Source organism: Anopheles ziemanni (genome assembly GCF_943734765.1).
Source record: "Anopheles ziemanni chromosome X unlocalized genomic scaffold, idAnoZiCoDA_A2_x.2 X_unloc_77, whole genome shotgun sequence".
NCBI classification, from domain to species: Eukaryota; Metazoa; Arthropoda; class Insecta; order Diptera; family Culicidae; genus Anopheles; species Anopheles ziemanni.
The window spans coordinates 73,859-80,000 of NW_026689847.1; positions in this window are offsets into that span (position 1 = coordinate 73,859).

Consider the following 6,142-nt stretch of genomic DNA (forward strand, 5'->3'; position numbering starts at 1 on the left):
GGAGCACCCTGACCGGGTTGGCCCCATATAAGGAAAGTTGCGTCTCTACACGCCCAACTTATGAATATTCTACGCCAAGTCGCTATCTCTTACCGGTAAGCCGGTATTCACCTTCCAAGGGGGATTTTGGTCAAGTGCCATTTCCTGCGACTTGGTCCCCGAATACGACCATCATCACCTAATATCTCCGTGGTCTTTCAACTCAGCCTCATGAAACTTTCAGGGTAGATAGGTCTCCCCGAGACCTTTCCAACGGTGAGCCGTTTGCCTCGCTCGGCCATATACAGCCGAAGTTATTAATGGTACTTGGTACCTTACCCTGTTTTTTCCATACTTGTTCGTACTTGGGTACAAACTTTGTATCGCCCATATCTCCACTTTGGAGGCCAGCCAGCACCTTGGCCCCAAATACTTTTTTGTTGGTCATACTATGCCCAAAATATAAATGTTCTACGTCAACTTGCTATCTCTTCTCCAACTTGCCGTTATTCTTGGTCCAAGTCCCATTTCATTCGTTTTTGGACCCATTTTGCTATATGTTTCACTAATAGCTTCGGCCATGGACAAGCTGATTTTCTATTTGTATTTTTGCTTGATAGTCCCACTCAAGACCATTCCAAATCACATCGCAACTTGTCGCTCGGTGGCAAACTGACCGAGTTATAATTCATGAAAGGTACCTCTTCTTGGTACACCACATGGTCGGCCCAAACCATAAACCGACCAAACGACCGACTTGGAGCACCCTGACCGGGTTGCCCCCATATAATGAAAGTTGCGTCTTTACACGCCCAACTTATGAATATTCTACGCCAAGTCGCTATCTCTTACCGGTAAGCCGGTATTCACCTTCCAAGCGTGATTTTGGTCAAGTGCCATTTCCTGCGACTTGGTCCCCGAATTGGACCATCATCACCTAATATCTCCGTGGTCTTTCAACTCAGCCTCATAAAACTTTCAGGGTAGATAGGTCTACCCAAGACCTTTCCAACGGTGAGCCGTTTGCCTCGCTCGGCCATCTACAGCCGAAGTTATTATTGGTACTTGGTACCTTACCCTGTTTTTTCCATACTTGTTCGTACTTGGGTACAAACTTTGGATCGCCCATATCTCCACTTTGGAGGCCAGCCAGCACCTTGGCCCCATATACTTTTTTGTTGGCCTTATGACCACCAAGATATAAATGTTCTACGCCAACTTGCTATCTCTTCTCCAACTTGCCGGTATTCTTGGTACAAGTCCCATTTCCATAGTTTTTGGTACCAATTTGCTCTATGTTTCGCTAATAGGTTCATCCATAGACATGCTGATTTTTTACTTACATTTTTCCTAAATAGTCCCACTCAAGATCATTCCAAATCACATCGAAACTTGTCGCTAAGTGCCATACAGCCTGAGTTATAATTCATGAAAGGTACCTATACCAGTTTTGGCCATACTTGGGTGCAAACCTTGAACCACCCATATCGCCACTTTAGAGGCAAGCTAGCGCCTTGGCATCATATACTTTTATGTTGGTATTACCTTTACCAACTTTTAATTGTTCCACGTCGACATGCTATCTCTTCATTAACTTGGTGGTATTCTTGGTCCAAGTCCCATTTCCTTCGACTAAGGTACCATTTTCCTCTATGTTCCGCTAATAGCTTCGTCCATGTACTTTGTGATTTTTTGTTCATATTTTTCCTAGATAGTCCCACTCAAGACCATTCCAAATCACGCCGTAACTTGTCGCTCGGTGGTAAACTGACCGAGTTATAATTCATGAAAAATACCACAACTTGGTACACCACGTGGTCGGTCCAAACCATCAACCAACCATATGACCGACTTCGAGTCGAGCTAGCGGCTTGGCCTCATATAATCAAATGCGTGTCTTGGTAAGAGCTACTGACGGTCAGAACAATGTAGCTCGCTAGCTCGTGTGCAAACTTGTGTTTTGGTCGAATATTGGGTGTTCGTGTACCACTTCGGGTAACACGGACTTTGGTGCAACTTCACCACTTGTGCACTTAATAACTTCTCGGTCGTTCAAGTCTATGCCTTCAAACTCTCAGGGTAGTTAGGTCTCATCAAGACCTTTCCAACGCTATGTCGTTTGTCTTGCTCGGCCATCCACAGCCCGAGTTATTCGCGGTACACCGTACCTTACCCTGTTTTTTCCTCATTTGGGTGCAAACCTTAGAACACCCATATGGCCCACTTGAAGACTAGCTGGCGCTTTGGCCCCATATAATGATAAGTGTGCCTTGACTAGGGCTACTGACGGTCAGAACACTTCAACTTGCTAGCTCGGGCCCACACTTGTGTTTTTCTCGAATATATGGTTCAAGTGTGCCACTTTGGGCACTTTTGGACATTTTGTCCCCACACAACTTTCTTGCCTTGGTAGATAGGGTCTTGTGTTCTCGGGCAAAAAGATGCACCAAGATATGGTCTAACTTTCGTTCTTTTACCGCAAAGCGCTATCTCCAACACCCGAGGAGATAGAAAGTGATTATGTTCGGTATATCGGTCTTCCATGGCCTACTATGGTAAGCCCCTGCAGGTATGCAACCGAAGGTGCTTGGTACATGTATTTGGTGCAATATCGGTGCAAAGTAGGTGTTTCCTTGATCGGGCTATAACTTTCTTGGTTGATGTTGGATTGCTTTGCGGTCTTCGGGGGATAGTTAGGGAACATGTTGGCCAACATTTTCTTATTCCTCAGCCTGGCCGTACCTCTTACCGTCTAGGCGGTATTCATGCTCTAAGTTGGAACTTGTGTTCCTTCGGGCAACTTTTCTGACTTTGACGCTTAATAACTTCCGTTCATATGCAGTCTAAGCTCTGCAACTCTCAGGAAAGCTAGTACTACTCATTTCCTTTCCATATCAGTCTTTGGCTTGTCGATCCGATGTCTACAGCCTTAGTTATTCACGTTCCCTGTGAAGGTAGGTTGTTGCCCATTTTCCAGTTCATGTGGTAACATTCCCGGACTTTGCCGGCTTTCTCTTCATGTGGTAACTTGCTTGCTCATGTGGTAACTTGATAGTGTATTTCCGACAGAACCAATCTCGGACTTAGCCGATTTTTCTCTTCATATTATATGGATCCATCACTAGGCCATGTTGCTTGCTTGTGTGGTAACTTGATAGTGTATTTCTGACAGACCCAATCTCGGACTTAGCCGATTTTTCTCTTCATATCATATGGATCCATCACTAGGACATCTTGCTTGCTTGTGTGGTAACTTGGAAGTGTATTTCAGACAGACCCAATCTGGGACTTAGCCGATTTTTCTCGTCATATCATATGGATCCATCATATGGCCATCTTGCTTGCTTGTGTGGTAACTTGGAAGTGTATTTCCGACAGACCCAATCTCGGACTTAGCCAATTTTTCTCTTCATATCATATGGATCCATCACTAGGCCATCTTGCTTGCTTGCGTGGTAACTTGGAAGTGTATTTCTGACAGACCCAATCTCGGACTTAGCCGATTTTTCTCTTCATATTATATGGATCCATCACTAGGCCATCCTGTTTGCTTGTGTGGTAACTTGGAAGTGTAATTCTGACAGACCCAATCTCGGACTTAGCCGATTTTTCTCTTCATATCATATGGATCCATCAATAGGCCAACTTGCTTGCTTGTGTGGTAACTTGAAAGTGTATGTCTGACAGACCCAATCTGGGACTTAGCCGATTTTTCTCTTCATATTATATGGATCCTGGACTTAGCCAATTTTTCTCTTCATATCATATGGATCCATCACTAGGCCATCTTGCTTGCTTGTGTGGTAACTTGATAGTGTATGTCTGACAGACCCGATCTCGGACTTAGCCGATTTTTCTCTTCATATCATATGGATCCATCAATAGGCCATCTTGCTTGCTTGTGTGGTAACTTGAAAGTGTATGTCTGACAGACCCAATCTGGGACTTAACCGATTTTTCTCTTCATATTATATGGATCCTGGACTTAGCCGATTATTAGGTTATTATATATGGATCCTGGACTTAGCCGATTTTTCGCTTCATATAATATGGATCCTGGACTTAGCCGATTATTAGGTTATTATATATGGATCCTGGACTTAGCCGATTTTTCTCTTCATATAATATGGATCCTGGACTTAGCCAATTATTAGGTTATTATATATAGATCCTGGACTTAGCCGATTTTTCTCTTCATATAATATGGATCCGGGACTTAGCCGATTTTTCCCTTCATATAATATGGATCCGGGACTTAGCCGATTTTTCTGTTCAAATAATATGGATCCGGGACTTAGCCAATTTTTCTCTTCATGTGGTAACGTATGCCAATCGCTCACAAGTCATGGGATAAGGGTACTTGTGTTCTTCCATCTTCTAAGTCCCGCACGGGGACATCGTGATCGCCCCAAGTCCGGAATAGCGCCAAGTCAAGCTCCACGGTGGCCGTGCAGGACCTGTTAGCGGCGGCCCCACTGACAGCACTAATCCGGACTTAGAAATTATATCTTTCTAATCGAACACCACACACGCAACACCACCATACCACCATCTCCTTGCAAGTACCTAAGTACCCGCAACTCCATGGTGAAGGCAATGTCACTCCATCACCAACCTCTTTGCACTGCAAGCACTAGCGTACCCACAACACTCCGAAGAAGGCAACGGCGCGCGATGCTCGACTCCACACACCACACCACACCACACCACCGATGGCCAGCCAGCCAGCCAGCCCAGCTAAGGGCTAACCCACCAACCAACCACCAATGGCCTAGGCCAGCCGGATCCCACCTTCAAGTCCAAGCACAGCCAAGTGCTAGTACCGCCAAGTGTTCACCAACCGCCCAACACACCACACCACACCACCGATGGCCAGCCAGCCAGCCAGCCCAGCTAAGGGCTAACCCACCAACCAACCACCAATGGCCTAGGCCAGCCGGATCCCACCTTCAAGTCCAAGCACAGCCAAGTGCAAGTACCGCCAAGTGTTCACCAACCAACCATCACACCAGGTCAGCCAGCCGGTACCCACCTTCAAGTGCCATTACCCTCGGGTGCAAGCTCAATCAAGTGTTAACCAACCAACCCGGCCAAGGCAGCCAACAGGCCGGCACCCTACAGCACCGACCCGCCATCACCACCTCAACCGTTGACCATGCAAGTGGTCTCGGACAACAGGTGACACCCGAAGTACATCCGAAGAACGTATATCAAGTGTTTGCTCACCAAGTCCTCAACCAACCCCAAGTACCCGGAGGTACCCAGAGTGTTGGATCCGCCAACCCGTCCCGGCACTCCAAGTCCTTGCGAACCCAAAGTGTTTGCCCGGTAGGGCCATTGTATCACAACGCTTGCGACCATGCAAGTGGCCTCGAACAAGGTGACAGGGGTATCTTCACCAAGTCCTCAACCAACCCCAAGTACCCGGAGGTACCCAGAGTGTTGGGTCCGCCAACCACTACCAGCACTCCAAGTCCTCGCGAACCCAAAGTGTTTGCCCGGTAGGGCCATAAGACCACAACGCTTGCTAACCATGCAAGTGGTCTCGGACAACAGGCGATACCCGAAGTACATCCGAAGAGTGTATATCAAGTGTTTGTTCACCAAGTCCTCAACCAACCCCAAGTACCCGGAGGTACCCAGAGTGTTGGGTCCGCCAACCACTACCAGCACTCTAAGTCCTCGCGAACCCAAAGTGTTTGCCCGGTAGGGCCATTAGACCACAACGCTTGCTAACCATGCAAGTGGTCTCGGACAACAGGCGATACCCGAAGTACATCCGAAGAGTGTATATCAAGTGTTTGTTCACCAAGTCCTCAACCAACCCCAAGTACCCGGAGGTACCCAGAGTGTTGGATCCGCCAACCACTACCAGCACTCCAAGTCCTCGCGAACCCAAAGTGTTTGCCCGGTAGGGCCATTAGACCACAACGCTTGCTAACCATGCAAGTGGTCTCGGACAACAGGTGACACCCGAAGTACATCCGGAGAGTGTATATCAAGTGTTTGTTCACCAAGTCCTCAACCAACCCCAAGTACCCGGAGGTACCCAGAGTGTTGGATCCGCCAACCCGTCCCGGCACTCCAAGTCCTTGCGAACCCAAAGTGTTTGCCCGGTAGGGCCATTGAATCACAACGCTTGCTAACCATGCAAGTGGTCTCG